The 10,320-nt window shown below is 39.3% G+C and overlaps 1 long non-coding RNA gene across 2 annotated transcripts; it reads right to left on the bottom strand.

Annotated features, from left to right (window-relative positions):
- Positions 1-476: 476 nt before the first annotated feature.
- LOC106148868 lies at positions 477-9,817 on the bottom strand. Of its 2 annotated transcripts, XR_001234592.1 has the most exons (4): positions 9,735-9,817; positions 8,017-8,069; positions 1,759-1,838; positions 477-738 (listed from the first exon to the last, which is right to left on the bottom strand). It is a non-coding gene; the product is annotated as an uncharacterized LOC106148868 (long non-coding RNA). The 2 variants fall into 2 exon arrangements; XR_001234593.1 differs by lacking the exon at positions 1,759-1,838.
- Between the last annotated feature and the right edge of the window lie 503 nt (positions 9,818-10,320).

The raw sequence follows: 10,320 nt of genomic DNA, 5'->3' as shown, positions 1-10,320 counted from the left end.
ACAAAATCGAGTAGGGAAAACATTATGTCTTGTAGTTCACTGTGGAACATCTGAAGCAATCTGTGGCACATTGTGAGCTCCAAAGGACTTGCATGGCTCCACTCCTATGGCACTTCCAATGGTTGTAGCTCTCATGGCTTCCCTCTTGGGCCCACTTTCCTCCCTCCTTGCAGCTTTCCTCAGACAATCCATGTTCCTGGCTTTTTCAAACTTCTGGGGTCTCCACTGCACCTTTGACTTCACCCTCATAGCTTCACAAACTGCCCTCTTGTGGGCACACTGCCTGGCTTCCAAGGCCTTCTCAGATCAGTAAGGAAGCCTTCTTAAACCCACAGCTCTTGCATTTTGAATGCACCTAAAACTAGCACCACGTGGATGGTACCAAGGTTTGCTGCCAGCTGGAGTAGTAGCCAGGCTTTCTTCTCCCTTGACTGTAGGGGTTGAGTGCCTGGATTGCTAAGCACTCTGAACTTGATTCTGAGGAACAAATTCTCTGTGCTGCCACCATTCTGGAACCTCACCACCATTTTGGAAGATGGTGAGGCTGCCACCATTTTGGGACATAGTGTTGCTTCCTCCATTCTGCAACATGGTCCTCTACAGCTTTCTCCTCAAAGCAGTCTTTCACATTTGCAGTTTTGAGGTTGCAAGGGGTAGAGACTTGCCTGTTGTGATGTCCTCTGATGATCTTTTATACTCTCTTGTTCCTTCTTAGCAATCAAGGCTTTGTTGGGACGTCTAGACACAAACCATAACAGATACATATTGCAAACAAGAAAGAGAATAGTATTCCTTTCTTTCTTCCACTGGAACTAATTTTTAATACACTGATACATAAAAATTAGTAAATTGGATTGGATATTGGCTGCTGGATTTTTAGGAAGAGTAAGTTAAAGGTTTTAGTATTAGTTTAACTCCAGAAATAATACACAGGAATGATTTCTGGGCCAAATTACTACAAGATAATGCCTGATTGCTGTTTGTGAATACAGATGCACATAGTAAATTGTGCATTGTCCCAGGAATATGGAAGCCCAAATCAGTAAATTTCCCCCAACCTTGTTGAACTTGAAACATTCCACAGAAGGTGCTATAATCTACAAATAATAGATCTATTATAGACAATAGATCTATCATCTGCAAATATTATGGTATTGTACCAAAATATTTCAGACACTCAAGCCATAAATGCATGAATGTAGTTCATCTCTTAGAGGATCTGCATCAAAAACACCTATGAAAGGACAAGAATGAGCCAGGGTCCTGCAAGCCCCTTCTCCTGCTTTTGTACCACCTTGGGAGAAGCATGAATGTCTGTGGAATCTAATTTTTCATTTTTAAAATGGGAAAATAATTCCTGCCTAACTTTTCATCTGTGTGTTCTGACAATTAAATGAGAAAACTTGGACCATAACAAATTATAAAATTCTACATTCATGTTAATTACCCATAGGATATACACTTGCACATCATCCCTCTTTCCTATCCATTATGTGTCTGCATGTGTAGATCTGTGCAAATATCTATCTATATCTTTTTCTCTCCTATTTATCATCTATCTATCATCTATCAATGTATCTGGAGAAAGTTTCCCCTTTCATTATGCTTTTATATGCATACATTTATATTGGAAACTTTCTCTAGATTTGGAAGATGACTGCAAATGCAGAGGTTTATTTCATTCTTTCTATTAATATTCTGAAGCTTCCCCAAGAATATGTTAAAAATTATGGTGCAAAGCTGAAGAGAATAACTTACTTCCATCAAGTTTTTCAGACCCTATTGGGTGATCAAACCCTCATTCATTTTCTTGTGTATCATGTAAAGTGTAAGTCATGCTAGAGAGGAGAAAAATGTAATTGGATCATTTAGAGTTAATATTTTATAATGACATTTAATTTTATAATAGAACAGGTATGGCTATGACAATAGGAAATAAAACATTGAATGAAGTTGTTCAGAATACAGAGCAGTGTGGTTAGTGTGTATTTTGCCCTGTCCAGGACTATATATGACTGCTGATTACTCCACTGACATGCACAGCGAAGGCAGTGTTTGTTTTGAAGTAATCTGGAAGAACAAAAGCTAATTCTGGTGCTCTGAAGAACTGATAATTCTTTTAAAACTAAAGTATACAAACATGAGTCCTAGAATCTCTGGGACAAATATGTCATACTATGATGGCTTGACTTCTCACGTTACCACAAAATTACTGTGTTGATTCACCCAAAGCTTTATGAGGTTGAATGTGAAATTCTCCTGCATGCAGTGGATTTTTATTGTTGTTGTTTGTTTGTTTGTTTGTTTCCGGTACCGGGAATTGAACTCATGACCTCTCGCTTGCCAGGCAGGAGCTGTGCTGCTGAGCTAAATCCCCAGCCCCCATGCAGTGGATTTTGGAAACTAAATCAGCCTTCAGAAGAAGAGGGCAGCCTCTCAAGATCATCCCTCTGTGGTTGTCAGTCTCCCAGACTGTCTGGGTAAGGGCAGAGCTGCCTGCTCTCTTCCTTCTACATAGCTTCCGAGGATCTTTGTTAGTCAGTTTTTCTATTGTAACAAAATACATGAGAAAAACTTATGGGAAGAAACTTTTATTTTCCCTTATGGTTTCAGAAGTTTCATTCCATGGTTGCTTGGCTCTTGTTTTTGAGCCTATGAGCCAGACATCATGGTAGGGAAATTGTAGTAGAACAAGTCTGTTTACATCATGGCCTGGAGTCTTAATCACTGTCCTCATTGCTAAAGCACAATACCCAGCTTTCACAAATTAAAGGAGAAGTTTATTCTGTCTCATATTTCCAATTCATGGTCAACTGGCTTCAAGGAAGAGATGGCAAAGGAAAGTTGAATAGTGTGCATAGTGGCCATGAAGCAGGGGGAATAAGAAGGAGGAACCAGGGAGGGAAATATATCCTTCCAAGTCATACCCTCAGTGACCCGCCTCTTCTGACCATTATCTACTTCCTAACAGCACATTTAGCTACTGAATTCACCAGTGGGTGAATTCACCAATGAGTACAGCACCCCATGATCCAACCACCTTCAGATAGCTCCACTTCTGAGTTCATGAGGCTTTGAGAGGATGTTCTTGATCTAGAGCAAAATGTCTGAAACATTTGGGAAGCAAAGAGAAAGAAGGTGGGGGGAGTATGGAAGGAAGGAAGGAGGGAAAGAGAGAGAGAGAGAGGTCTTCAAGGCACATTCCTAGTGACCTAACTTCTTTCCTCTAGGTCCCACCTGTTAAAAATTCCACCACTTTCCAAGAGCACCAAAGTCTGGGCGTCTGGGGACCAAATATTTAACCCATGAGCCTTTGGAGAACATTTAAGATCTTAACCATAGTAATCCGATTTCTCACACTCTGTTGTAGGTATTAGGGGTATAATGTGGAACTACACAGATGCTACTCCTGCCTCTATAAATCTTACGTTCTAGGTGAGATGAAAGTTTAAAGAGTCATACCAACAAAATTATACTTCAAGTTACTATTGATGCCAAGAAGGAAAAGTGAAAACTTCTTGGATAGAGTGAGAGAGAGTCTCTATCCAAACTTCTTGGATAGAGAGCGTCTCTGAGAATGGGTGGCTGGAATTAAAACATTAAAGTAGGTCTTAGACTAAATGGAAGAATGAGAAGGTTTTGCCTCAAAAAAGATGATGATAGTGGTGGTTGAACTTTGTAAATAACAGAAACAGCATTTACAAAGGCCTGGAGTAAGGAGTGAAATGGGTCTTTGGGCATGTAATCACAAGGGTGTGTTTGTGCAGCTTTTGATTTGATGCAGACCTCTGTCCCTTGAGCAATAGTGAAAACAAGAGGAATGACGTACTCTCTGGAGATACTTTCATCTTTTGTGGATCTCATGATAAAGTGGAACTTTTTGAAAGGAGAGAGATGTGTCCAACATTTTCACAACTGGCATGTCTGCACCAGAGCAGACTGGACCTGTATTAGCCCTGAGAACTGGCATTTTCCTAAACATACTTTGGGAATATACTCTTTGCAGCAACACAGAATCAGAAAACAAAAGATATTTTTGACAAACAAGAAATACTATTAATTATTATAGAAGAGAGTTGGGATAGTATATATTTTAGGCAAGGCTGATATGGATTCTGGGCAGATTATGGAAATCTCTGCATGTCAAGTTTTTTTTTACCTATTATAACATTGACACTTTCTACTGGATCTTACCTGTAGCACTGTGTACCTAAAGTTCCCCCTGCATCTTGGCTGACCTTACTTCTCAGGGCCCACCTGGCACCTCTCACCACCTCTCTGCTCTTGGACATGCCTGGAGTCATAGAAGACCTCTAAGACCTTGGTAGCAATGATTCTGGTTAGTTATTTATTCAGTATTGTTTATTCAGCATTTAGAATGTCACTTCTACTAGTTCTATAGAACTATTAAGAAAAAATTTTTGTTTAGATAGGTTGAAGAGAGACATAGGATTCAGTATCTGGAGATACAGTTGGAACCCTCTTTTCCCCTAAGTAGCGGCAAAGGGACCCAGAGATCCCCAGAGTAAAATTCAGGAAATACTCCTGATCTGCTCCAATAGTCTTATTTGCCTTCTTGTGTTAAATTTCTGCTCCATCTAAGCTGTTTCCATGCACTGCTTAGTTACTTTGCTAAAACACAATTATGATTAAATTATTGCTCTGCTTACAAACTGGATAGTTTCTCATCCTTGCTGTATACAGGCCAAACTTCATCACAGAGCTTTCAAAACTCTTGAAACTGTCACCTACCCAGGTATTAACCTTTCCATTCCCAATTCTTCCCACAATGCTGGTGCAGCCAAGACACACAGGACACATTGGACATAAGAAAGATTTAATGATTTCTTGCCTCATCTCTATGCCCTTTCATTAACCTGTAATTCTGTAGAGTGCAGAATATGCTGCATTCTTTCTCACTCCCAAGAAGTCTCTCTTTCCTCTTCTTAGCAAGCAAAACAATTTGCCTACAGGGAGAGATTGATCCAAGGCCCAATTGTATTACCCTTAGCCACTGTCTTGGTTACTTTTCTCTTGTTGCTGAGACAAACTACCTGATGCCAAAAATTAAGGAAGGAAAGGTTTATTTAGCTTACAGTCTGTGGAGGTTTCAGTCCATACTTGGCTGGATCCAAGACAGGGTGGCACATGGCAGAGGGCAACAGTTTATGGCAGCAGAAGATAGTAAAGCAACAAGAGCAAAGGGGAGAGTGGCAGAGAGAGCAAGGCTCTTTCCCTCCCTTATATTGTAAGCAGACTACCCCTACCCAGGGGGCATGTAGAGCTCACGTAATCTACATGCCCTCCTCTTGCACAGGCTCAGGATGAATACAAAGTAAGCACTCTGGCTCCCTGCTGAATTACATAGTTAACCTTCTAAACTTCTCAAATTGACAAGGAACAACATCCCAGAATGGTAAGGGCATGTCCTTTTCACCTCAAGATGCAGAACTGCTATCACTTAGCCAAATCTCTAGACTCCCTAAGTTGACACAATGTATCAACCATAGCAGCCATATTCATTTAAATCTTCCTTTTCAGGCAGTGAGTTCTGGAGCATTCGTTGCTCATTTCCTAAGAACACACTCTGCCTCTCCTTTGCTATTATTTCATCGTCCTAAAAAACCATCAACAAGTGATGCTAAAGCAAGGGTGCTTGATCAGAGAATCTTGTTTTCAGGACAGCTGTTGACCCTAAATACCTATGTGACCTTGGGCATGTTGCATAAAATCAGAAACTGTTTCTTCAAAGGATGAAGTATCACTTACTCTACACTATCTCGTCTGTCTGATCTCAGATATATAAAACTCCATTGCATCTTAAAATTTGTATTATTAGGTCCATCTAGGATGTGCAGATGTTGCTCTACTTTCCTTTTACTGTCTGAATTATCTACCTACAAGGACTAGGCATCATTGCCCAAGATTCCTGGTCACTGTGGATCAGTATCAAAGTGGTCTAGGGAACTGTGTCTATAGATGATCTGTCAGAACCATACTGGAAAAAATTTGTACACAGGGAGGGAGTGGTAGTGAGACAGTGCTGGGAAAGCCAGGTCCTTGATTTAGGCAGCTGTATTCAGAATACTTGAGCAGACTGGTGTTCCTGTCTCACATCAATGCCTGGGCAACCTTGAACATGCACCTATAAATTCACTAATACTTTCAGGACCACACTCAAATGGCCAATCATCACTTGATCCCTGTAATTTTCTTCCACTCAGTCCTTCAATCACTTCTCATTGCAGTCCATACATCACTAACTGATCTCTATCAACACAGGGTTACCAGATAAATCCAAGATGTCCACTTGTGTTTGAATTTCAGATAAAACATCACAAGAGATATTTTAGATTATTCTAAAGTATATGATTTTTATACATCTAAAGTGCAAGTAACTGACCATCTTGTGATTTTTACTTGCTAAATATGGCCACCCTGCCCATCCTACTGTGTGGTCTGAAGAAACCCAGACTTCTTTTATGCTGTCATTTCTGCCATGGACACATTCTCTCTCCTCCTGTTTCTTATCTCTGCATTATTCAGCACTCTTTCCATGTCCTCTGGAAAGCTTCTAGTTCCTTCTGATTTAATTTTGATGCTTCTCTGCTTTACCCTGAGCCTATGTTGAATAAAGTCCTTATAAAAATTTATCATAATTGTTCACATTTTTGTCTGACTTACTAAACATATCTTGAGGGGAAGATCCATGGTCTGTTCTTTTTTATCAATTTCTAGAAACTAAAAGTAGCTACCCCATTACAGCTGTACAATAATGTTTGTTTGGTGAGTCAAGAGCTGTTATTTTATTATGTTTCTGAGGCCAACAGGGAAAGAGACACAGACAGAGCCCATGGTTTTCAGGATGAAGGAGAAAAGAATACCAGACATCAAAACTACTAACATGTTTCTGGATATTCATAACCACCAGGCATATTAGGGAAGTGAAAGTAGGATACAGCTGCAGATGCAGGCAGAGGGCTGTCCCATGGAGCACAGCTAGATATCATAGATGGGCTACACAGAGATGCTATCACAGACCAGAAATAGCATGCTGGCAGTGCTCCACTGAAGAATAAATTGTAGAATAATGTGAATCTGATGGTAAAGCAAGGATTGACTGCTTCACTGACAATTAAATGTTATACTGCAAAATTCTTTCCTCTCAAAAATTTTAGCAGAAGAGAGGGCATGGGACCAATTAGCCTCACCTGCTTAGCAAGGTTCTGTTTTCATAAGCAATGGTCCACAGAGGAGAAATGAACAGTGACTTCAACAGCCATGGCCAAAACAGGTAGCTAGTAATTTTCCTGGTTTCTATGTAGGATTCTCTCCTCATGCTTTCTCTCCTTGTATTATACCACTCATGCCAATTCAAATTTTAATTTCAGAACTAGCGATAGCTGGCTGCAAGGAGAGTTATGTAAAGAAGGAGTTGATGATTCTAATGAATAAAGGGAAAAGAAAACAAGCTGTCAACATGTGTCAGTGTCTTCAGATCCCAGCTCATCCTTGGCTTCATTCCCTTATTAATCAGAAGGTTTTTCCCATATATTTGTTCTTTTCTCTCTTTTTGAATTTGTCAATCCATTTGCAGCGCCATTCTCCAAGTGAAAGGTTTCTGGCCTAATTAGTGGATACTTAAAAAATGTATAAGTTACAGTCCTACATTTTCAAAATACATATACAGAACCTGAAAAATAGCCACCTTTTTATAGCATTTTTCTTCATAAGAATTATTCTAAGGAAAAAGTCAGATGTTGGAGATTTATGTTCAATGATACTCCTTACAAAATTGTTATAATCAATAAATCTGAGGTTTTTGTGCAGTAAAATACTATATAATCATAAGCATACTATTTTCTAGAAATAGCTAACAACAGGGAAATGCTTGTGATTGCTACCATGACAATCAGAACAATAGAATCTAAGTTAAAAATAATGTGAATGTAAATTCCATACATATAATATATATGATACATACAGTATGATACATATTAAATCACTTAGATTTACCAGTTTTTAGTTGAGATCTTTGGAAATTTTCTGAGCTTCAGGCTTCAGGATTTCTGTATGGAATAAAAAGAGTAGTTCGTGTCTTACAGAATTATTTTATTAATTTATAGGAGATATCATTGGTCAAATGATATTCTAGTCCTACAACATAGTAGGAGTTCAATACATGGTATTTATATAGAATAAAGAAATTCAAAATTTTACTCCTAAAATATATACATAGAAATATTAGCACAGATTAGGACTAGGTAATGGCATTATAGATTTTTTTCAATTTATGCTCCATAATTCTTTTAAAAATTAGCTGTAGTAAATATGCATTACTTTGAAATGTAAATTATATTATTTGCATAAGCTTTATAACCACCAATACATTATTGAAAAATACAGTGGTACTTTGGTGTCAAGCCAGGGTTTACAAGAGAAAAGATTTAATATAGGACATATAATTTGTAAGGTTATTTTATCAGAACAATAGAATCTAAATTACAAATATAAGTTCCATATATATACATATAATATCATGTATGTGTGATATATATAGAATGATACATATAAAATCAATTAGATTCATCAGTTTTTAGTTGAGACCCTTGGAATCAAATGCAAAAGAGTGTGGGAGATCTGTTCACACACTAGAGACTGAAAGAATCCAGCTGAGGGCCTGGATCCCATGGCAATGTCCTGCATGAGTCCAGCTGAAGACCTAGAGCCCATGACAATGTCCTCCATGAGTCTAGCTGGAGGCCTAGAGCCCATGGCAGTGTCTCCTGCAAGTCTGTATCGAGGATCTGCACTGAAAACCCCCAAAGGTCAGTGGTGGAAGCTAGAAAGTCTGTACCAGCAAGATGAAAGATCTGTGCCAGCGGGCTGAGGGATCTGCACTGGAGCCAGGAAATTATGTTCAAAGTAAGGACCAGAGCTCCCCTAAAGAGAAACCGCAGCCATCCTCAGCAACAGTGAAGACCTGAGCTCCTCTGATGATAACAGCTGAGTTCATATCAAAAAAGCCAGTGTGACAAGCTTCTCCAGAAGAAGCATACCATTTTCCCCTCCAGATCTCCTTTTATACTGTTGGCAACAATCCTCAGGTGGGCCTTCCACACCCTGCACCAGGCTGTTTCAGTTCAGCTGAATGTTACAAGTTGACCATTAGTTAATCCATCACACTTGGTTCACGAACACATCTTTTCACGAACAATTTAGTTCACAAACAGAAGCAGAATCAAACTCTGCATTGGGTATTGAACATGACTGTGGCTATCTTCCCTGCACAAACACAAACACAAACACAAACACAAACACAAACACAAACAAACACAGCCATCCTCCCCAGAATTGTAGAAATAATTATGTTTGTGAACTAAGGTACCACTGTAATCTATTTCAATTTTTGTTTTCTTGTTAGAGGCATAAAGAAAAGATCTGGGGATACTGTCAAAAATATGCCAAGGTCAAATAGAGAATTCCATATGATCTAATACATCCCGACAGAAATGAAGGTTCAAGATGGTTTTCTCTACTTAAGAAAAACCTTAACTCAGAAATCCAGGCTTTGGATAAGCTGATTATCTTATACATGTGAGACTCTAGTGGTGTCACCTAAACAATGAGATACTGTGGTTTCTGAAAGCCATAGTCTTTGTTACTTTTCTCTCCTTGCTGAGACAAAATACCCCACATGCAAGGTGAAAGGAGGAAAGGTTTATTTAACTCACAATTTGTAGAGCTTTCCATCCATATTTGGCTGTCTCCAAGTGGGGTAGCACATGGCAGAGAAGAACAGTCACGGCAGGCAGAAAGTAGCAAAGCAACAAGCTGGGGGAGACAAGACTCTTTCTGTCCATTATATATTGTGGCTAGACAGCTGTGATTAGGGTAGTGCCAAACCAATCAGTGGGCTGATTTAGCAATCACACATCCTTCCTCCCAGCATCACACTGCCAGCATTCAGCCACCTCCAAAAAAGCCTAAGACTGCATGAGGCTTTGTGGGGACAAACCATAACAACCATGTTCTGCAGCAAAGACACCAAGTTCATTATCTTTGATGAAAAAACTGAGATGGTGCCAGCAATACTGCAGAATATAGGAAAGGATAAATCTTTCACTGGTTATGTACCTGATTAAAACCTTGCAAAGCTTCATAGACCCACCTTCGTTTATTTCAGGACATTTTTATTTTGCTGGGATGGAGTGGTACCTGATCTCTCTGATGGAGAGGGAATGACAATCTAACATGCTCTGCATCTTTATTTATACTTGATATAAAGTGGAGAAGCACGCAACAGGGTCAAAAGTGCAA

The sequence above is a fragment of the Chinchilla lanigera genome, unplaced genomic scaffold (genome assembly GCF_000276665.1).
Source record: "Chinchilla lanigera isolate Chin_1 unplaced genomic scaffold, ChiLan1.0 scaffold00030, whole genome shotgun sequence".
Classification (NCBI taxonomy): Eukaryota; Metazoa; Chordata; class Mammalia; order Rodentia; family Chinchillidae; genus Chinchilla; species Chinchilla lanigera.
Note: the sequence above shows the minus strand (reverse complement) of the source record. Positions and strands in the feature narration are given on the sequence as shown.